Below are 22595 nucleotides of genomic sequence, written 5' to 3' on the forward strand. Positions count from 1 at the left end.
CAAGTATGTACTCCTAGGTCAGTGTGGCTGTCTTTTTTTTTTTTTTCTTTTCTTCCTTTTCCTGACTTCCTTTTCATTTTGCATGTTTTCTGGACAGCGTTCATCAGCAATATTGACTGTCCCTTTTAATGACTCGAGGACCAGAACTGGTAAATGCCAAAATTTGTGTTAAACCTTCCTGAGCTTGACCCTTCTGCTGAGAATATGAACTCAGTAACTGTTACAAGACAGACAGTGGTTTTCATAGTATTGGAACAAGAAAATTGCCAATCTTCAGTATGCTTCCCCATGCTGGCATCAAGCAATTCCTCTGCACTTTGTTTTTAAGTCACTTTATAAACACAAATCCATCATTCTTTTCAAATGCTGGAGAAGCAGTTGAAGTCAACTCAAAGATAAAAGTGTCTGTATCCTGTTAGCTATCTGCTACCTTTTAAGTAGTCTTTAATGATTATACTGTTTGTGAGAGGATGAAAGCACATTGATAGGAAGACAATGCTGTATTGTGAAATAGAAATGATACTATCAATTAGACTTTTTTTAAAAATGTTTTCTATAGAGCTGAGTGTAGATAATGTCTGGAATTTAGTTCCAACAGAATGCGTTCTGTAAAGTTTTATAAGAGATCTGTTTCCCTGAGGATGTTTATAGGCCTTTTCAACAAGGAAGAGCTAGTGAATTCAAGCCCAACCCTATCCGGTATATCAAAAACATATGTTGAACCACAAAAAGTCCTGAGTTTATCCCTCTCCCTCAAGACAAACTATTCCAAATCTAGTACTTCTGATTTACCTCTTGGGTTTTGAACTTTCAAAGGATGTTCAAGTTATATTGTTAAGCACCAGCTGCAACACACACTAAAAATACTTATTTGAAAAACTAAAGAATAGATTCTGGTGTAACTATAGTGTTCTGGAGAGAATAGAGAGTCTAGAGTCTTAAAGGCAAACAATGAAACTTCAAGCTGATGAAAGAGGCATGGAAGTTGACTCCACCAGTAGATGCACTTGAGTTTGCACTTCTCTTTATGTGTTCCTGCTTGCACAACCATTTCTGAGATTCTGCATTCTAGGGGTCTGGAGGTTAAGGACGGGTGCCTGAGGTCGTAACTGATGTATTAGGTTACACGGCAGCGAAGATCACAGCTTTGGCCTCAGTGATCCCGAGACTTCTCTGACTTTAGGATATTTGTAATCTAGAAGATATTTCAGTACTACAACTGAAGTATCAAACATATCACGAAGTGTTAATCAAACGTTAAATGTAGCCCTCTCGTGCTTTAAATTTACCAGGTCCATACTGAGATGTTTTTCTATTCTAGCATTATCTAAATATTAAGAAGAGCCTTAAGCCATGAAGAACTTTCTCCTAAGCTCTGCTGTTCCTTACAATTCCTGTGCAAACCCCCTTCATTGTCCTTTTTTTTTTTTTTTTTTTTTTTTTTTCCCCAGGGTCCTTTTATTACTTGGCCCTGAAATAATAATGGCCTTCACATGACAATTCTGTTCAGACCTTAAATACATCTATAATTCAGTTTGTAACTCAGAAGTAGTCCAAAGAAAGAAATGGGCTTCCTGTGAAGTTTCAGGTAGGTTTTTTTTTTGTTTTTTTTGTTTTTTTTCTCATTGAGGAAACAGTGGAAAATTTGGTGAGTGCAAGGGACATGTATATCAAGGTGGAAGTGAAATCCTGTTGAAGGGAGAAGGCAGCCATATTCTCCAGGCAAGCAATTCCAGATCACAAGGTACTGTTCCACTCCACTTCTGGGTTGGAATATGGTACTTTCAAATAGTGATAGCCAAATGTCAGCCATATTATTTATTTATTTATTTATGTATTTATTTATTCCCCACCTTCCCCTGCTGGAACCAATCAGGAGTAATCACTAATATTTCCCTTTAAGATGTGATTAATGATCTCCAGGATTAGCACCAATGAGACATACAGGAGCCATTTACATCTCAGGCCTTTTGTTGTACCAGTCAGCAATCTCTGTCATTAAGCTGATATGCAGTCTGTATTGAGAAACTTAATTGTAGAGCTGCAGGCCTTCCAAGGCAGATATTAAGACAGCCTGAATATATTTGTATAGTACTTCACAAGGCATTGTAAATACATCAAATAAAATAGGATCCCTTTGGGGACTGGGAAAAGTTTTGGGGGAACAGGAAGGGAGGGACACAGGACAGAGAAAGATTGGAAGGGAGAAGGTAATAAATAAAAGCTTAAATTTGGAAGTCTAATGAGGCATACATTTCCCCCCCCCCCCCAAAAAAAAAAATTATTACTGAACAATCTTTTAGGCTTTTTGTATGTAGCAGCATGTTTCTGAGTATTTACTATACAAGACAAATAGATCAAATAGTACTGCTTAAATTTTAATGATATTCTGAAATAACAGCATGTAAAAACACTTGTGCCCATTATCTCATTTTAATTCGTTATGTTGCTTTGAGGAGAATGTTTCTAAAGTGAAAATGGTTTCTGTAATGCCTGTCCTTCAATCAATCTATGATTTATAGATACATTTCTCAGATTCTGAAGAAGTGTTGTCTCTCCCTGGTTACTTGTGACATACAATAAAAATTGTGAAGCTCAGCGAACATAATCTAATACCAAAAATGCAATATAAACAGGGAAAATGCTTCTTCTCTACATTCTTTCAATTAAAGTGACCTTGGAGAGTACACAGAATAAAATTAGCTTTTAAAAAAAAAGGCAACAAAGTGTTTACTTATATATATCAATTTTTAATTAAAAATAGTCCCTACGCTGTTTCTCCTAATTTTGTTTTTATGATTTTCATACTTAATCAATCACACCACAAAGATGAAGTTGCTAAACTACGTACATGTAGGATTTGGGTCGTGGAGGGGGGGGGGTTATGCCCTGAAAAGCATATGAGTTGAAACAACATCAAAAGTTTTACACTTTAGATAAGTGACATGAACTAAAAGAACAAACTTGCTGATGATCTCTGTAGTTGTGGAATAAGCAATTATTTGTGCATAGGAAAGACATTTGACCTAAAAGCATCCACAGCATTGTGAAACAATAGTATTTCACTCTTTGCCCTTTTCTGTTGGCTGGACTGTGAATCTCTAAGGGTTTATATTCCAGCCACGGTGCACTTCAAGGAGAGGGCTCAAATTTTACCCAGTCTCAGACAGCTTCTTGTTCTGACCAAGCCTGCTGAAGAGCACCTCCTTTTTACAAAGTAGTTCTCATCACACCCGTTTACATGTTTGTTTTGTTTACCAAGCTCATTTCTTGACTCCTTTGTTTTTCATTCTTTAGGATTAAAGTACGGCTCTGGTTCACTTCCAGGAGGAAGGTTAGTCCAAGGCCTGCATGAAACCGTCTCTGCAGCAGGGGCCAGCAGGAAGCTGGTATGTTGCTCAGGCCTCACTGTAGAGTTAGTCTGAGACCATGGGAAGGTCTGATCATTTTGTTGCTCAGCACAGAGAAAGGTTCACCATCTGTGATTCCTTACATGTATAAACAATATAAATGTATGCTACAGAACACCATGTGTACTGGAAAACAGTGGGCAAACTGGTCCTGCAGACAGTCTATGTGATATGCGAAGCCAGCAGGACCCTTTCTGTTCTCAGTATCTGTTGCTGTGCAGACATTAGCTCAGATCATTTTAAGACTTGGAAGACTTGGTTGTGTGTAGTGCTGTTTTGTTTGTTTGTTTGTTTTACCCCAATTAGCATTCTTTTCCCTGTGCTTGGCTTAAGTCATGGCTACCTTTTTCATCTTCATAATGTCTCCAGTCTGTCTAATTCAGACAGGAAGAAAATTGACATGACACATACATGCTGTTATCTGCATGTTCAGCCTGAAGTTTCAATTGAAGTCATTTTCTACAAAATCTTTGCTGTCTGAGTTTGGGATGCATTGTGTATAAACATGCAGTATGTTCGCAGCTGTTGGGTGTGGGGTTTTTGTAGTTTTATTTGTTGGTTTGTTCATTTTTGTCCTCTTGCTCCATGCAGCTTACTCCATTAAATTTTGTGGAGGTAGAAGTTAAATATAAAACGTTGGTATCAGTCCAACATGTACATCTGGCTTGCTTAGCAAATGTACTTCTGTTGCAGTACAACAAGCAGCGGGGGAAGGGAATGGAACCAAAAGCAGGAGAGACATAGTAGGTTGGTAGCAAAAGAAATAGATGGAAAAATAAATGGTCAGCAGAAAAGAACTTGCCTGATTTAGTGTTGTCTAACCTTCAGAGTGCAAAGAATGGCATGCTTACACTGAGAACATGTCTTGCCTTGTGAATAACTTGTACTTTTTCAAGCATTTTTCCTTTATTTTTTCCCCCCTAATTATTTACCTTAACATCAAATGGCAGCAATTGAGAAGACAACAGGGAAGTGAAGTTCTGCTTCTTACACTTTTTTTTTTTTTTTTTTTTTCCTGGTGTGTTGTGAAGCTCATCAGTTTTTCATTGTTCCTTGACATGAAGCTGTTCATGAATGTGTATATCTCAGTAATCTGAGTTTTTGGAGCTCTCTAGAGGATGAGTTTGTAAGTGACCTTTCAGCTTTCCCTTTCAGCACTCATAAACCTTATTGAAAAAACATTTCTAAAAGTTAGGTGGCACTGAAAATGTTTGAGCCGCAGTGTAGTTCCTAGTCCTCCAAAGTGCATATGATCACAGGAAATAAAAGGTGATCATGAAATGGCAGAGTTTTTCAGCTGCTGCTGCTGCCTGTACTGAGCTACTGGATGAAGCCACTTAACTGCTTTGCAGCTGCAAAATAAAACCAAAGTTTAAGTTATCTTGCTTTATTTCCTACATGACTCAGAACAGGAACATGCAATTCATCTGATGAGCTTCTTAGTCTTCTTAAAAATTTACAGATCTGGTTGTGGTATTTACCAGTTGTTGGGAAGTCCTAAGTAAAATTTATGTGCACAGTTACAGGCTCTAGAAAGCTGCTGTTCAGGAATGTAAGGTCTTCACATTACAATTAATATTACTAAGCAGACATCAGTGGTGATTAGAAGAAGAAAAAAGACTTAAGAGATCATTTGTGCAGAAGAGGAGAATAAAAAATTAGATTTTTATATACAGGGTGCCCATATTGTGGAGCCTATTGCAATTCTGGTTCTATTACCTTAAAAACAAATAATGTATCAAATTGGAAAAAGAATGATAATGCACTCTAAGGATGATGAGATATTAAACAGTTTCCATGTAAGGAACGAGGAAACATACTTTGTTTATGTATTTAGAGTGGAAAATAAATGAATAGGGGAGAACATGTATGAGTGGCATGGAGAAGGAATGACTATTTTTCAGTGTAAGAACTCTGGAGTATCAAATGAAACAAGTACATGAAAGCTCCAAACCTAGCAAGAAGAAGTATTTCTCACAAGAAGCAGTTATGCTGTAGAACAACTTGTCATGAGGCATTGTGGGTGCTAGGAACTTATGTGAATTCAGAAAGCAACATGGCTTTCTTTTTCTTTTTAATGGCTGGAAAATGAAAGTGTATCAGAGGGGATCCAGAGCCTCCAATCACTGGGAGATAGGCGACTAGACAATGAAGTGTTGATGTATGATTAGTTAACTTTTTCTTATATTCTTACCATCTCTTGTCACTAGCTACTGTTGGTACAAGCTGCTGTGCTAAACAAACCTCTGCTCACCGAACAGACAGATAGTCCAAATTTATTTATTTATTTATTTGAATAAACCTCACTGAAGTCAGTCATTGCATTTCACATTCTTGTTTTAGAGGCTGACTTAAAAGAAGAGGCATGTGTTTTAGAATTACTGAGTATGTCAACCCAAATTCTCTGTTGTTTTAAATGAACTGTGTTTTGCAGCACTGCAAATGCACCTCGGAGAATCAAAGGACTCGTTTCTGATGGTCAAATATTTCTTGTTTTTACATTTGGCTGTCATTCATATGAGACACTTCAATTCCTGTTTTTGTAAAAAAAAAAAAAAAAAAAAAAAGGTCAGGATGATATCCTATGCAGGGAACCCAACAGATAACTTTTCCTGTAACAGTAATTAGCCTTCGTATTTGTTCTTTCCCAAAAGGAAAAAAGGTTCAGTCAGCCATTTGGTGACATACTGTGTTGACAGAAAACTGAAAATTTACTGGAAACAAACCCCTCCAGTTTTACGTAGGCATATGATTGCATTGATACAATACAAGGTAAGCATTATTCTACAGTATGTGCTTCAAAAGTGCTTCAAGTGTGTTTTCATGTGGTTTTAGAGACTTTTTTTTTTTTAATAAAAAGAGTATCATTTTGAGGACTATGGTCTGAATGCATATTGGAGTTTAGAGCCCAAAGCTGTGCACAAAGATTTGCAATAGAAAATTATATTGTACAAGCGATCAGTTTTGCACTGCATGATGGAAGCTTTGTTTTCAACCTCTGTTTTATGCCATGAAAATGTATCTTCCCTTGGTGTTGTAAGGTTGCAATTTAATTGTTATTTTTTCAAAGATACAAAAAGTATCTTACTTGCATATGTCTCTTCTTGAATGAAATGGATTACCTGCAAATACAGCTTTTACACTTGAGTTTGGGAATGCATTAGAAGTGTTATAGCTTTTTTTTTTATTTTTTTTTATTTTTTTTATTTTTCTGGAAGTATTTATGAATGTTTTTTAGTTATGTGATGTTCCTGAGCATTTCTACTTGTAAATATTTATCCTGTGCCTTCAATCAGATATGTAATTCTTAAATATAAATGCAAAACATTTATAATACATTTCTCAGCAGTGGAAGCCAGACTTTCCTTCTTTCTCCAAGATTAAGACAACACATTTGTGTGTTTGTGTGTATGTGTGTGTGTGTCTGCTATATTGAATATATCTGCCAATGTGAGTGAAGAATAGAAATCTATGTTTTGTGTTCTGCTCTTCTTTTTGTAAATTTCTCAGTGCGTTAACCAAAAGTGTTGTCTGCTAAACACAAATTAGACCCAAAAAAAACTCAGGACATATATTTATGGCACAGAAATAATATGCATGTTCTGCATTATTAATGTAGAAATGCCATAAAGTGATAATGTTAAGTGCATGAGATGAAACACAGTCATAGATATTCCAAATAGTCTCGCTAAATTCTGGCAGGCAACTTGTAGGAGATAATGCATTTAATGATTTTTAGTCTGCTTTATGGATTATGATTATATAAGAGCTCACAATCCATAATTTATCAAAAAAATCTAATAGATATGTAAAGATCTGTAGGCTGCAGCTTTTGGTTTAGGAGCACAGCACTCCCGACCAGATTCTTCTGGGACTGACTGGACTAGTAGTTTTTCTGGTTATATTTTGTTTCTGTTTCTTGACCAAACAGGCAGATAGGACCCAATTGCCCTTAGGGTTACCAGTAGATCATTTAACAATCAGTTTCCAGTAAATGTAAGCCAACTTTACTACTGCAGTTTCCTAGTATTTTTGGTGTTACATATCAACGCCAATCACATTGAAATAAATATTGAACTGACTTGGAAGGTGGACTCCTTCAAAGAAAAGCCTTCCCATGGAAAAATATTTAAATACAGAAGACAATCAGTTTAAATGTTTTAAGTCACATTGAACTAAAATCCAAACACAGTGGAAAAAAAATATTATAATTATTTCTTGGTGTGAGACGACTCAGCATATGGATAGCTTTGGTGAGAATTGTGACTTTTACTGAGACAATATTAAAAATTAATGCTATATGAGTTTGCATTGTGTATTTTCCAAACTGTACTTTACAGAATTATGGAAGACAAAATACATCCTTATCTCCCTTCCCTTCCTTCGCCTCGCCTCGCCTCCCCTCAACTTCCCTCACTTTGCCTCTATGTTTTTCTGCTATATATGTCTGTCTACTCAGCCTATTCTCATTTGGTCCTCATAGTTACATTCAACCTTTCTTTGAAAATCCTAGTTCACAAATCCTCCTTTAACCTTCACTGCAGCCTGCGCTCCCTTCATTAACAGGAGTTTTGAAATGATTTTGCTGGTTCACTGTCAGTGTCTGCTTACAGAGAATAACATTTAAAAGACCAAAAAAAAAAAAAAACCCTCACTTTTTCTTTTTGGCTTTCAACACTTTCTAATCTCTATATGACCCAGAATCTTGAAATTCCAATGTGTTTCTCTGATGTAAAATTGCTGGTAACATCTGAAGTGAAGAGGGAGAATGAATAGATGGGCTCTGATAGAACTTAGTGGATTGATTAGGGGAAGCTTTAAGGAGGTCTGTGAAATCCTTGAAGAACCCAGAGCAGTCTGCAGTCTTGTTATGTTTGCCACATAACACAGGTTTTTGCTGTCTGTGTTTAGTGCTACTGATTTCAGTAGTAGTAAATGAAGTCTCCAGTGACTTTCTTCATACTTTCTCATAGACCTGCAAAAAGAAACTTGAGTGCTAAGTGGCTTTGTTCTGACATGAATTAACAAAAAAGGCACAGTCGTTCAGTGGGCAGGGGAAGACTTCAAGGTGCAAATGTCGGAGAGGAATTGTAATACACTATGACACAAGAAGACACACTGAAACTACTCCGTCCTAAAACCTGGTTACAGATCTAAGCATTCCTCTAGTGTGCAATTTAAATGCTTTCATCTTCTACTTTAAGCTGTCATTACATCTTGTTAACTGCTGCTAGTTTTAGTTGAAGCACCGTGTTTCAATGTAGGAGCAGGAGTTTACCAACAGCAAACCTCTTCAGCCCAGGCAGCCTTTGTTTTATTTCAGGAATCTCACTTTTCTTTGCCACACAGTATGTTAAACTCCCAGAGAGGTAATTAAAAATACATGTGTTTAGTATGATAATTTAAAACACAGCTACTATATGGAAAAGGTATTACCACAGAGTACCCGGGATGAATGCCAGAAAAGGCAAAGAAACAAGGAAAGAAATATGTATGTTTGCTCTCTTATCTGCAAAACAACAACAAAAACAAAATTTTCTGAATCACAAGGACCTGGATAGGAATTCAGAGTTAGGCCCTGATCTTGAATAGTAACTGGACGCACTTACTTTTGATTAGAAATACAAAAGGTGGCTTCCTTCTTACTTATTTTGAAATCATCAGACCATGGTCACCGCATCAGTGTTCTCTTTCAAATCTGTCTTTTGCTGCATTTAAGGTTTGTGATATACATCAAGCACAAGGATTTGTCTGCTTAAACCCAAAGAAGTGTGAGGGAAGAAGTCGTGCCAGATGTAGATGCAATGCTTCAGTGCACCATTTGGGTTTGATATCGAGATTTCAAACAGTCAGGTAATCTTGCAGTCCGACCTTCCACATACTTAGGGGTTTAAGTTACTGTTACGTCCACATGTAACCATCACATTTAGAAATTGTAGCTTCTGGGTGATAAGTCCGTTCTGTAACTGATCTGCTGTTTTCACAGTTGGCAGGTATTTGTGATTTGAGTCAGATTAATGAGAGGCATGTGTGTGTGTGACATTTAAAATACATGTATATATAACAATGTATTTAGCTTCAGACTACTTCATCTACGTAGAAGTGTTTCTACTTTTTGCCCCCATACAGTACCAACAAACATCTACCCATATATCTCTGAAACGAGATCTTTGCGCGTCTCAAACTGGGAATGTTGATCAGCAGTCTGAAGAAATGTTTAAAAAGTAAATGCTTCTTTCTGGTCTTAGACCCATATCTTTCCAATGGATAAGCAGTGCTGTATGTGAATGGAAGGAAAAAAAAAAAAAGCATTGTTTAAAAAAAAACAGTTAAGAATAACACATTTTAAGAGGCTAGTTCTATTATTTAATGGGACCAGAAAACCTATCCATCTGGCAAAATCATCTTTACATACATTTTCGGTGGGAGTAATATGTTAAGTGAAAATAATTTCTCAAAGGGGAAGAAAGCTTAACTCTAAATATTTCATGAGATTTCCACAAATTAAATTGCATGAACATTCTGTTTCATTTGGCATTCTCAAGGAATAGTTCAGGAATATATGAAGAAAGATAACTGAAGGAGGGTTTTGATGTAAAAGTGGTTTTCAGGATGTCAGACACATGATAAAAAAAAAAAAAAAAAAAAAAAAAAAAAAAAAAGTCCATTCAGTAAAAAGAGTACACCACCTATTAATTTGCTACAGTTTCACTGTGTATGAACACAATTGTCTGTCCAAACAGACAACTGAATTAATAATTGAGGATGTGTGTTTCATGGGCAAGCACAGTAGCACATGTGTAAAATGGATGTCCAGTGCAGTGCAGATTTTGTTTTGTTTTATTTTAAGATGGACATTTGCTTTCCAGCTGAAATATTTGAACTTCACGTTAAACAAAGATTAGCTGCCGTCAGTTTGGCTTGGTCTTCAAAACTAAAGTCACTGGCAAATACTCAGATTGTGTGTGCATTCGTTGAAATGAGGCAAAGATTTACAGTCGCACGTGTTAAAAGGATTGTGCTCCCGGGCATTAAAAAAAAGTTAAGCTGAAGAAGACAAAGGCACGATCAAAGGGAGATGAAAACGCCTTATAAGCCCTTATACCCAAGGGCTTCCTTCGCCGTGGTTTACTGCAAGTTAGGAATTGCCCCAGCCCGTCCCGCGCCTCTGCCGACAAATCTGTCCAGCACTGCTTCAGACCTCGGTCACGAAGGGGTCGGCCTGAAATCGGCCTCCACCACCCACTGAGGATGGTGGCCACTGGACGGTGTCCTGGAGCCTTCGCCTCTCGGCCCCGAAAAGAGGGCGACCTCCAAGGTTTCGGGCTGATTGGATTTGCAGTTTGAGGGTTCAGTCACTAGATGTCTCCTCGGGCTGCACGCGAACACGGGCCGGCTGCGCTCAGCGGTAAACAAAGAAGAAATGGCTAGAAGAGAAGTTACAGGGCAGCGTTTATAGGAATATGCATGAGTTATCACTTGGTTCCCAGCTGTCTGGAATTTTCCCAAGGAAATAATTAAGTTGGAAAATGTTGGCTGTATTTCCAGAACCGTTTCATTCAAAGCATTTTGAATCTGATCAGGGCTTTTTTTTTTTTTTTTCTTTTCTTTTTCCTTTTTTTTTTTTTTTCTTTCCGATTTGTAGCGAGTTTGGCCCAACCTCAGTGCACTGGAAACGGTGGGAGGTCCCAAACTTAAGAGCAGCCCGTTGTCAGATCTACATCAAAGCCAGCAACCTGGGCGGCTGCCCTGGAGCTCCGGGTCTCCAGCGAAGGTAAGTGCTGGAGCTCCTCAGTTCCTCCACGTTTCTACATCAGACCGATGATGTGCTATGCTAGGGAACAGCTGCGGGCACCGGTTCCTTAAAATCGAGAATATTTGGGGGTTTGATTTGATTTGATAGTAGTCCAAATCAGACCATATATTTATGTAGGTTTATGTATACATGCAGAAACCAGAGCCAGATTTTCCAGCCAGCTCTTTTATCAGGTCGGAGGCTGTCCGGGCACCGGCTCACGTAAGTACCTTTATTTTCTTTAAGCCCAAACGCGTGAATAACTTTATTCTCTATCTTCCCTAAGCCTGAACGGAACGATAACCAGCCGGTACCCGCCTGCTTCTCGCCGCCCTCCCTTGCTGCGGGTTTGTGCCTCCCCTCGCTGGCGCTGCTCACACCCGGCAGAGACCCCCACCACCACTACGACCCCCCCCCACACACACACAGCACCTGCGCCTTTGCACCGCGTTTTGGGGGCTCGGGCACCCCGCCGCACCTCTCTCCCCTCCCACACCCTCCCCACGGCCTCGCTGCCGGTCCGGGGGTCGCGGCGCCGAGCCCCCCAACCCGAGGGCACCCCCGCGGCGCCGGGCGGGGCGAGGGGCGGGCGGCTCGGCCCCGCTCCTCCCCGTGCCGGGGCGGTGCGGTGGGACGGGGGCGGGACGGGACGGGACGGAGGAGGAGGAGGAGGAGGCGGAGGAGGCGGCGGAGGGGCGCAGCCGCCTCCTTTCGGGGCCGGGAAGCGTCTCCCCCGGGGGGGTTGCGCCGTCGGCGGCCGCTGCCAGTTGCGTAAGGGCGGCAGCCGGGGCGGGGAGCCGCGGGGGGTGCCGAGCAGCCGTGCGGCCGCTCGCCCGCCGTGTCCGGGGCGGGGAGCGCCATGCCGCCGCCCTGAGCGCGCCGCCGCGACGCGACGGGCCCAGGTGAGAGCCGGGGGGAGGCACCGGCACCGGCACCGGCACCTGGGCTGGGGAGAGGGAGCGTGGGGAGAGCGCCGCGCTGCCCGGCGGCCGCCCCGCACCGGCCTCTTTTGTTCCCGGCAGCGGGGAGGGAAGGGAAGGGAAAAGGAGGAAGGGGAGGGAAAGGGAGCGGCACGGCTCGGCTCGGCTCGGCCCCGGTTCCCCCCCGTGCCGGGGCTGTGCGGCCGGCGGCAGGTGTGGGCAGGGCGGCAGGTGGTGCGGGGACCCGCGCCGCTCCCCCTCCGGCCAGCGGCAGGGCAGGGGTCGTGTGCCCCCCCGCGGGTTAGGGGCTGCCCGGCCGGCTCGTTGCCCGAAGGCTGTGGGGGAGAGGGGAAGGAGAAACAAAAAACCCACCCCGCAACAACAATGGGGGCCGCATCTCTCAGCCCTCCTAATGAAAGCGAGCGTGCGGTGACAATTGTGCTACATCACGGCTCGGTCGGGGCTGTGTGTCGGAGATGCCGTCCTCGCTTATGTTTTGAAGGCTGAAGTGGTGGTGCAGAGTCTCTTTAAAACCTTAGAGACTTTATATCCCTTAGCAGTTAAAACAATGAAATAGCGTCCCGAGCTACAAAGACAATTCACTGAGGTGGGTAAAATGGCACTTGAAATTTTGGGGTAGCATCAGTCCGGTTTTGATGCAGCAGGGCAAAAGATTTGTGACTGTGGTGCCTACGTTACTGGTGTGAAACGGCCCGTGGATAGCAGCAGGGAGGAGCAGGAGAGGATCATCTTTGTTCTTACAGAGCGTGTGGCTGCTTTGTCTGCAGGGATCCTGCACGCTGCCTCTGGCAACGTGAAGTCTTCTGCCAGGTCGAGCTTGTTGGGAGCAATATTTAGCTTGTTTTTCTTGCCTTCTCCCTGCTAGTTCAGCATCCAGCAGAGAGCGTGTTGTGGGCAAAGTGCCCAGAAGAGTAAGTTTTGTGTAAAGCACAGGCAGTAACCCCAGCTATGAATGGGATTCATGAAGGAAAAAGGAGGAGGAGGAAAAAAAAGAAAGGGGAGAGTGAGAAAGAGGGAAGCAACTACAAGGAAACAGAAAACAGAAGGTTGTTGTGAGGTCCTTGATAAAGCAAGGTTGCCAAAGTGCCTTCTGAAACCTAGTGTTTGATCTGAAGGTTAGATGTGGTGAGTGCTGCTAGAGGTAGGTATTTTGTAGGTGGCAGACTATAAGGTTTATTTTAATTAGGAATGTCATTACTCTAACAGTGGCTAGGGTTGGTGGGAAGCTCTCATCAGTAAGTCTGATGAACAGGTTAATTGTTGGAGGGTGGACACACTAAACAGGAGATGTTGGTGACCCCAATGTAGGAAAAATGTATTCTTTTTTTAAATCAGGTCCTGTTATATCCTCCAGAGGTTTCTCAGCTGTAACTGGTCCCATGACTGGAACAGTTACCATTTGGTGGCACATATCACACTTCTTTCCGGTTGACAAACCAGGTCACGGGGCAGAGGAACAAGAAGGTTATTTTTTCCTTTAAGGTGTGATTATAAAAATAGGTGAGGCAGATTGAGATCTGCTAATCCTAGCAGCTTGAAGAAAAAAATATGGGGCCAATCTGATTTAGACTCTTGGTCATAACATCCTTACCATGAAGGATGTCCACATACCGAAGAAAATCTGGACTAGAAGTCAGTGCCTCTCCTTGGTGTTGAAGCAATGTTGTTTTTCTTCTAGATGAGGGAGGAAGGACGGGCACTGGGAATGTTGAGGATGTTGTTCAGTGGCTCAGTGCAGCCAGATGTACCTGTGGAAGATGGGAAATGCTGGGCCTTGCCTTGCCACTACTCTGGGCCTCTGCATTGTTTGGCCTCGCACGGGAGATGATGGGCATGAAGAGCCATACCCCGGAGCTCTGCTGGGGGTCTCCTGCTCCTCAGCTCCTGCCTGCTCCCATCTGTGACCCAAAAACTGTTGGCAGCAGTCAGAGAGAGCCTTATCAACTGGCCAGTCTCTGTGTCTGCATAGCCAAAACCTGTGTGTCGGAAGCACACTAGCAAAGTTCATCCTCTGCATTGGCAAGGCAATTCTTTGAAATTGTCTGAAATGTACATCAAAACAAGATTAAAATCTGTAACATATAAATTACAGTTTCTTGTTTCGAATCAAGTCATGCTTAGACTTGATTCTAAGTCATTCTGATTCTAAGCTATTCTGAGCTCATTTTTACAAAAAAGGATTTCAGCGTTGATTTAGTGGAGATGTTTTTGGCAAGACAAATGGGAATGAATTGTTTGTAGATGTGGATTCAGAAATCCACAGAAGTATTTTCCTGGAACAGCAATACTGGGAAAGGAAATAAAGAGGGAGTAGAGAACTATATACCTTGAAGAAAGATGTGAGGGAGAAAAAGTGCTGAATTTGCCAATATGGAGAGGAAATACTGAAGGCGTTAGAGAATGCATGCTTTAAGACCTGTATCTGATTTTCTTCCTTTGTTGTGAAATCCTTTAACAAGAGAACATACTAGTAGCTCATCTATCTTTTTTTGGCACATGAGACTGAAAAAAAATAAAAGGTAGAATAGTCATGTGAAACGACTAGCTGTACCTAGCAGCACATTGCAAAGCTTGGCTGCTGGGTGCAAAGTTCTTGCAGTTCTCTAGAAAGGAATTTACCACAGTAATCCCAAATATGAGCGCAGCTCAGCAGAGTGCATACTTAATGGTGGCTTAGAAGTCTTTGTTTTGCATTTTGGAGACTTGCTTCTGTTCTGACACAACCCATTTGACATCCCATTTCTGCTTGTGATTCTTACAGATGGGAAGTGATAGAGAATGTTTTTCTTCTCTAAAATTGTTCCTCACAAAAGCTTTACGTCAGGTAATTTAAATTACTGTACGTTATTCACCAGGCTCCCAGCTCATGTATTTGCGTGACTCCTGTGATACCTTAAAAAGCTGGCACCCAGATGTATTCAGGTTACCATGCATTAATTTGGCTGTGAAAACCCGTTTCAGCCTGTACCAGGAGCAAGACTGTTAGTTGTGAAGTTTTGGGATGTCACATATTTATCTGGTATTTGCCCCGCCCTTCTGCTGGAGGCCACTGATCCTGTAGCAGTATTTAAGCTGTTCCCATGCTTCAGCTACCATGTAGCAGTATGACACGTTAATTTAGGACATCAGGTAGTTATATGTTGTGCTTTTGATATCAATGGACAATTACAGTGGTTGAGTTACGGGTTTTTTTTGCCCTTAGAGCAAGAGGTGATTTTTGGAGAAGTAGGAGCACAGGATGGTTAAATGAGATTTTAAAGCGTAGTAGTAGAATGGCCCTATCATGGCAGAAAAAATGTCCATCCAGACAATTACCTGATGTCTGACAGTGGTGAGTAATAGATGTCTGGTAAAGATATTGCATAATGTTGGAGGCTGGAAGCAGTAGTATCAACTTGCATCTCGAGGACTTCCTAAGCTATTCTTGGTGTAACAGTCCTTGACTGGCTTCTCATCTGTAATTCTGTTGCTTCCTGAAACTATATAAATTGTTAAAGTCCAAAACATCCAGTACTGATTCAGGTTCAAAAACCTCTTGTCTGCTTCCCTCCCCCTCTCCACCCACCTTAGAATACTTATGAAGTCACTTGTATTCTCTGTGCTGCTGCTGACTGCATGGACCTCTGTTATGCAGCCTCTTAGTGATCTTTTTACAGGATGAATGATCCTTTGGGGATCAAACAGCTAAGAGGTGCTTATGTCAGATCTGCTTGCTCAGTGGATGCAATTTGGAATTCTTAGCTTAAAATCATCTCTTAATATAAACTCCTTGGCTCATGGAAATTCAAAGCAACTCTGAAAGAATGTGGGTGTGCAGCTACACCAATGCATCCTATGGATGGCAACTTCTCAACCAGCATTGTCTACTTTGTAGCTGATGCACAGACCTTGGAGCTTTAGCAGAAAGGGAAACCAGCATACATGTACATGTAAGTACAAAGAACAAGGAGGAGGAAGAAAGAAATGTGTATGCTGTTGTGGAAGAGAATTGCCTTCTACATTCTGTGCTGTCATATTTATTTATTATGTTTTTTTAAGGGCTTTTCAGCCATAATACTGGACTGGAAGAAACTAGATATTTGGCCCTCCTCCTCTGGAAGGCCAAAAACCTATTTAAAAAGCTGTATCAGTTATTCGTGGTAGTGCCAGAGCTGGACCTCACTTCTCTGAAAGCATATTAATATTACATGGATTATTTTTTTTCTGAAGCCTTAAGATGTAGTGGATTTGATTGGATCTGTGTTCTTCCAGGTAAAAAGATATCTTGCAAATATTTGCAAATACAGCTTCTTATCATCAATATGATAAATAGTAGTGGGTTTTTTTCATCCCCCCCCCCCCCCCCCCTTTTTTTCCCCTACCATCATCTTCAGGTGAATGCTGTGAATCAGTTACTTTCACATGGATGCTGTTGACTTACATGGAGCTATTTATTTGCTTAGAAGCAGGCTTGTACTGCGATGCATTGCTGAGCTCTGAGAGACCAAAGTGTTCTGTAAACTAAGCCTCACAATGTCCGTGTGACCGTTTTTCCTCATGTTACAGGCTTGGGGCCTAAATGAGCTGTGACTCATGCAGCAAGCTAATGACAGATGCATGATTAAAATGCGAGTCTTCACTTTTGATCCTTGTGCAAATTATTAAAGCTTTCCTTTCAGAGAATGAGAAACACAGTAAAAATGATTCCCTTTGTGTAGTCTGTTTCAGCAGGTGTGAAGTTTCCTGGTGCACCGAGTGGGATCCTTTGTAGTAGAGACATTGGTAGATTCACTTGGATACAAATTTAAAAAATGGTTTCTGAAAAATTTCCTCCACCCAAACATTCTATTGTCTAAACAATGAATAGAAAACAGAACCGAGTTCCCTAATGTGTAAATAATTTATAAAGATTAACCATGTCAAACGGAAGCAAAGGGAACAAAATTGAAGTTGCTGAAAGTGTTATGGCATAGTTTTAACTATATGGACCACCATTTCAGTGTCACAGCTTCTGGCTATTGTTTTCTTATCTCAAAAGGCAAGATCTAAAGATGTTACAAATGTATTATAGCAAACCAAAAATAACTGTGTCTTGACATCTGTTAGGAACAGGTGAGTGCTTATGGGAGAGTGTTTGGTGTCCAGGAATCAGAGAAGGCAGAGTTATCCCTGCAGTCTCAAAACCATGAGGATCCCTGATCTTTGTATATCTAACTTTTCAGAAAGCTGATGTTTCATCTGCTGTGTCAAGTGCTCTCCTGGCAATTATGTGAGAGAAACCAAGTGACTAATGCAGAGCTCATTCACAAAAACAGCTAAGAGACAAAAGTGTGCCCAATTATCACTGGAGAGAGGAAATGCTTCTTGTAGAGGTTAAAAAAAAAAAAAAAAAAGACACTTCACCTCTGATTTTTCAGCCCTCAACCTTAAGGGTGGTATACCAAACACCTTCAGAAGAAGCCAGGAACTAAATTCATGGCTCTCGTCTATGTTGTAAGCCATAAACATGAGAGTGGTTTCAGCTGACATGCCATAATTTCATATTAATTCCCACAGTCAAACGCATATTTCACAGACTACAAATTACCTGTCTCCTTCCCTTGGGAACCAAGCTTCTCTACCATCCCCTTCTTCTGCCCCAACATACTTTCTAATCCATGGATATGAGTTGTTTTGCATATCACCAGAAACATATATAACTGTCTCCTACTTGTATACCACTTTGAAATTCACTTCTGCATCTGAACCAGAGGACTTGTATGCTCAAAAGATTTTATTAGAGCAAGTATTAAAGATGGCTTTTATATATGGACCTTGGCTTACACTATAGATATTATTCATGCTTGTACTTCTGTGTCTTGATCCATGATACTTTAGAAAGACTTCATTTTTGAAAATGTGTTCCTCAGCTTGATTAGTGCTTGTGCACCAATCTGATCTTGTGTTGGTTTTTTTTTTGTTTGTTTGTTTGACACACAGAAAATGCACCAAACAAAGAAACAAAAAAGCAGTACAATTAAGTCACTACATAGTGAATTCAGAAAAGCTGGGTCAATGTGATTCATTTTGGACAAAGTTTTTTATAATTATTACCATGTAATATATTTGTATTTGTTTCTCATTTGCCATTGCTTTTATTCCTCTGATTTTCTTCTGAAACTGGTGGGCAAGGGAGAAGACTTAGTGGCGGTGTGCAGCAAGTAGTATATGAAGTCATCTACTGCTTTTGCAGTTTATTTAGTTGGGATTTTGCAAACATCGTGATTTCCCACAGCTACCTAACTCTGTTAGCTTTACTGTGCAAATATTCCTTCCAGCTTTTGCACTTTGTGATGGAAAAGTAGTTTCCTATAAACATTCTGCCTGTTATAACAATGAATAGGCATAATTTCAAAACAAGGCAGTGGAATAAAATGTGAACCAACAGGGCAGAGCATGTGGATGCCCCCATGTGCCTATTGGGGTTCTTTTTTCTTAAGGGACAGCTTAAGATTTGTTGAGCTGGGGACTTCTGAGTCATTTGAAACATTTTCCTGAAATTGGTATCCCTAGCAGTTAATGGCCAACCTGGAAGCTTGTGAAGGCCGTGCTCATTGTACTTCAGTAGTTTATACCACGTTCTGTTCAGGAATTATAGCTACTCAGTAGAGTAGCTATACAGACTTCTTGCCCCTCTCGAGCACTTCACACCAGAAAAGCCCCTTTGCCAAGAAGGCAGCAGTGACCAACGTGGCACTTTGTTACAAAGGGAAATACTATTCTTGATGTGTGTGGATTTCTCCCACCCTTTCCTGGTCTTTTTCTTAATGACAATTAAATACTCTGAGATTAAGTGCTGTGTTAATAGGTCAGCATGCAACTGCTAGTGTTTGGTAGCCAAGAGCAACAAAAGTTTGGGGTTTCTTCTAGCTTCTTTTCTATTTAAGAATACTTATGACCTGTGAACTATGCACCCCTAAAATATACTTGAAAGGAAGCATTAATTTCTTTCCACTATGTAGAAGTAAGCTTGCTTACTTACAAAGTTTTGAGAAGATGCAATGGTGAAGGAGTTTTATAGCACATCTGATATGTGTTGCTATGCTACGCATTTCACAACAGATGTGTGAAATGTCTAGGTGTATTTCACACTTTTTGGGTGGTTTCAGATGATGTTTTGAACTGTCTTGTGAAAGGTGTAGAATAATCCAGTTCCTATTCAGGAAACCAGCCCCCTCCTGAGTAACAGATAAGCACACCACTCTCTTCTGGCTTCAAGAGAGTCAGATGTTATCTTGTGATTTGTACAGTGAATACATTTCTATTTTTTGCCAGTATGGGATAATGTAGGTTCATTTAGGTATATAGTAGTGGCACAAGTTGAAAGGGGTGAAAGAACATGTGAGGAGACCAGAGATGTTGCAGCCTGCTTGGTGGCACTTTGGGGTTTGCTGGCAGCACAGCTCAGGTGCGCTGTTGATAGAAACAAGCGTGCAGGTAATTGCTGCTTCTGTTGAGCTTCTGTGCAAAATAAAATGGTTTTGCTTTGTATTCTTTAAGAGTGGTTTAAGCTAGATTGGCTGGCCTGATGAATACAAGAAATATTTGCTTGCTGATGTAGTGGGAAGGGGTGCATGAGCAGAATCCTGGGTTGTGTGGAGTATTGTTGGTCTTGCAGAAGGATGGCATGCGAATGTGTCTAGCTTCCTAGCACAGAGGTGGTAATGAGAACATGGTGGGCTGAAGCGGCTGTCATCTTTCAGCTGAATCAGCATATTTGAAGTTTCACTGGGATTAGTTAACTGGAAGCACATACTTATGTCCCCGAGTAAAAGCTGTGGTGAAAAATGGATTTGACGATACTGTGTAGTGGTACTCTAAAGTCTAAGAAGTTTGAAAATGCTAAAACAGCAGCCCACCTGAATGGCATGGCCAAGAGCAGCTTTGTGCAGATCACATTCTGTACAACCAGCCGTGTATTGTGTAAAAAAATTAACTTTTAATGAAATCACTGTAGCAAGCTGCAAAACAAAATTCCATGTCATGGAAGTGACACAACTCACCACCATAGGATTGTAAAAGTGGTAGCTTTCTTGTACAAGGCTGTGCTATCAAGGGGAGATGCCTAAATCATGGAGCTCCTTGTGAGGATTTGTGCTTCTGTGGGACTGGGAGGTCCTGGAGATAGGCCAGTGTGCTTTGGTATCTTTGATTGCATGGGGGCTCCTTTGATCCCAACCTTTTTTTTTTTTTTTTTTTTTTTGCCGTTTTTAAAAGGAGCATCACAGAGACATGGGTCAAAGGGAAATGGAAAACCTTAGTTGTAGGTGAAGAAAGAAAAAGTGCTATGTAGAAAAACTCAGGTGATTGGGGACTTGAAAGAAAATGTGTTTTTAAATAGTTCAAACTTTGTTTTTTTCTTTCCCACAGCTCCTGCATTTTAATCAAACTGTATCTGTACAACCAAATAGCCTCACTCTTTAGGGCAGTACTGACTGTATAGCTGTCTACTTCACTTGCATTTGTGTGATGCTATCTGAAAACTTCCACAGTGGAAATAAGCCAGCAATTTGAATCAGGTTATCAGTGTGTCTTAATTTAAAAGAAAAGTCAGTAGCTGCTCTGCAGGATAAAATTCAGCTAGAGAACTTCAAATGACACAAGAAGAGGGAAGGAAGTGCTGAAATGGTTACTCCTCTTGTAATGGAACATTATATGGTAAAACTTTTGGTTGTGCTAAATATCTCATTATGGCTGTTTTCATTATTTTTATTTTGTAATGGGGAAAAAAGTGTCTTTGCTGTCTATTTTCCACCCATCCTTGGGGGTGACCAGTGTTACCACTTGAATGGAGTAGTTAGAAAATTTTTACAGCTTGGAAAATGGGGGTTGCAAATACGGCTGAATGCTTTGTAACATGTAAGACAAAATATGTTTGAAATATAACACAAATGTTTTCAGTGTGTTGCAATGAGTGACTTTTTTTTCTTTAGAGTGGTAGCAGTCTAAATAGGCTGTAGTAGACAGAATTGTGGTAAAATTATGTTGTAAAAGTAAAGCTTTGCATAAGTGTTCTGGATTTAGTCAGCATAACTGAGCAATTAAAAGAGCTGTTAACTATATATGTTTGACATTATAATGAACACTGTATAGTCAGTTTGTTGGTGAGGTACATAAACACCATTTCTGAAAACTTTGGCCAGAATCTTCTTTATTTTTAACAAAAAGATGGTTCGGCATTTGTTTTGGTTAGACATAAATACTGCCTTTGAACTAGTTGAAAATCTTGTTCTGTATTAAGCTTTTAACACTACTTGTAAAACACAGAAATGATTGAGATTTTACTGTTGAAAGATGTCTAGTTGAGTTTAAAAGCATGTGGTGAGGGAAGGCTGTTCCACAATGGTCATAAAGCAGTGGGCAATGAATTTTGAGAGCAGAGGATTAGGTATGGGAAACAGTTTCTCAAAGAAGAGAATGGTGAAAATCAATTTACTGCAGCAAACAGGTGCAAGAAACACTGCTGGAGGATTTGGCGTAATTTTTGCTCTCTGGGATGGCTACTCCAGTTAATGTTTCAGTGCCTTTATCGTTGTTTTGCATACATCTGGAGGTGCATTGTCTCCCATGAAAGGGTAATCAAGTCTGCTCAATAGTACCAACTCTCTTGCCTTGAAACAGTGGAGTATCAGATTTTTCAGCATGTCAGACAAAAGACTCCTTTGCTATGTCTCAGAACAAGATTACAGTTGTCGTATTTCTTCTTCACCAGTGTGCCTGGCACTTCAGAGCATAGCTTAGACTTCCTTTTGTTAATGGAAGAGAAAGAGGATCTTTATGCATTTGGTAGTTTTTGTTTTCATTATTATTTTCGTTTTTATTTTCATAATTCATTTTGTGATTTAATGCATGTGGCTTATGCTCAAATCCCCTTCAGCATTTGGTTTAGAAGGTTAGGTTTCAGTTAACTGAAACTTGAGCAGCTTTCTCAAAAAATCCATTATCCCTTAGAAATGTTAATAATAAAAAAATAATAAAAGTGCCAGCTTTGTGAATACTCCTTACCATACAGCACAGTTAACCAGAAGGCTTAAGAAACCAGTTGAATGCAGTTTGGGATCTCTTAAGGCACAGAAAAGTGCAGTGGTTTAGAACCATTGGCTAGAGTGGGTCAGGGAGAAATATTTTTAGTGGATTTTCTCTCTGGCTGCTTCAGGAAAAGATAGAAATAACATGAGTAACTGAAATAAAAGTAGTGCTCAGTTCTTGGTGGTAGGTACAGAAATCTGGAGCAGCCGTGTTGTTTCCAGGATTTGTGTCCAAACCCAAACATCTCAGCAATGAGACAAACCCTGAGGTTTGTGGAACAAGACTTTCCTTACAGGATCGTTCCTGATGTACCTTCACTAGCAATTGCATCCTGCTGCAAGTGGGTTAAGTTTGCAGGATTCACATTCCTTGGATAAAAAAAAAGTGTTGACTAAGTCACAT

General features: G+C 40.6%; 1 protein-coding gene across 4 annotated transcripts in view; it reads left to right on the forward strand.

Annotated features, from left to right (window-relative positions):
* Positions 1–11051: 11051 nt before the first annotated feature.
* Positions 11052–22595, forward strand: part of CEMIP2 (cell migration inducing hyaluronidase 2) — a 50400-nt gene continuing 38856 nt past the window's right edge. Inside the window, exons 1-2 of one of the 4 annotated variants that reach the window (XM_038170355.2) lie at positions 11107–11184; positions 11362–11427. The gene's annotated coding sequence lies outside the window, so the exon portion shown is untranslated. Of the gene's footprint in view, positions 11185–11344; positions 11428–11967; positions 12108–22595 lie in introns of those variants that run through there. The other 3 variants (XM_072030872.1, XM_072030871.1, XM_038170354.2) reach the window with 3 other exon arrangements.

The sequence above is a fragment of the Anas platyrhynchos genome, chromosome Z (assembly GCF_047663525.1).
Source record: "Anas platyrhynchos isolate ZD024472 breed Pekin duck chromosome Z, IASCAAS_PekinDuck_T2T, whole genome shotgun sequence".
Lineage (NCBI taxonomy): Eukaryota > Metazoa > Chordata > Aves > Anseriformes > Anatidae > Anas > Anas platyrhynchos.